Genomic DNA, 1,368 nt, shown 5'->3' with positions numbered 1-1,368 from the left:
TTTTATTTTTAAGTTATTGGTATACTAAAAGTAAACAATTTCAGAATCACAGACAGCATAGTATTAATATTAGGGGAATAAGAGATGTCCATCAGTTCTCCAAAAACAAGGCAAAAAAATGTTGTATTCGCAATAGGAGAAGAAAAGAATTAGAAGGAAAGAATCCATTGAGAAGATAGAGCATATGGTTGTGGTAAAAAATGTTAGGACTTTTGGTTTAAAGTTTAGAACTATGTTTAAGACAAAGTGAACCAGTGTGTTAAGAGCCTTGCATAAAGTGCAAAAGATAATTCCAACCCATTAAAAATTATCTAGGAAAAACTGTAAAAAAAAAATAAAAAAAGATAGTGATGGTACTAAAGGTTCATAGGCAATGTATATTTGAACACTTCCAGTATGTTATTTTCTCTGAAGAGATATTTGATTTCAATTAAAAATATCTATATTCACTTGCCACTTTAAAATGAAGGAATTTATTTGTTTTTGGAATAAATCAATAAAATAACATTTTCATAAAACAGACACACATAGTAATTTGAAAAAAAAAAAGTGTTTACTCTGTCCAGCAAACATTATTTAAATTCCTTGCCATCAGCAAATTCCTAAGTTCTGCCAGCTATCTAAAGTTATACAGGGTACTGATCACAGTATAATACAAAGCAATTGTCCCTTGGCATCCATCTTTGCTGTAGCTACGTGAGGCTATTTTGTTAGATGTTCACACAATGTCCTATAGAGAGCCCTTTGAATTTTGAGTGTATACATGAGTACATGTGTGCGCATAGCTGTGTGTTTTTAAGTTTTAAATACATCTTAAGTAGGCAACATCAGCTAGCATGAGAGGTTGGCCTTATAAATCAAAAGGGATCTTATTTGTTTTGTTAATATAGTAATTGGATCATGGATATTATCCCCATGTTTTATCTTTAAAATTTTCCCAATCATGCTGTCAATCATTTATTTATATAATATTGTTGAATGTATTGAATGTCTGCTATGTGCCAGCAAACTCTTTTGAGTTCAGGAACATAGTTAATACACAGTTTATGTGTTTCTTAGCTCTTTTTCATATTTTTCTTTCCTTCAAGTTTTTTTCTCATTTCTGTATTAAACTTTTGACATTAATTCATCTTTTAGAGACATCTTAATTAAATTTATACTACCATTATTATTTACCTTATCTTAGACAAAATATGTCAAATAATAGACACAAAGATTGTATTTTTTACAAATCTTTTTACACTGGATACTGACAGTAAAAATAGAAAAACAAACAAAAACATATTTTACACATTATTCAACGGGGCTTTGTCTCTATCCTTAGCTGCTACTTAAATGCATGGCTTTTGTATTGGTAAAATGACTCAT

This window comes from Propithecus coquereli, unplaced genomic scaffold (assembly GCF_000956105.1).
Source record: "Propithecus coquereli isolate 6110/MARCELLA unplaced genomic scaffold, Pcoq_1.0 Scaffold275, whole genome shotgun sequence".
Classification (NCBI taxonomy): Eukaryota; Metazoa; Chordata; class Mammalia; order Primates; family Indriidae; genus Propithecus; species Propithecus coquereli.
The sequence above is the reverse complement of the archived record's forward strand: the minus strand, read 5'-3'. Positions refer to the sequence as shown.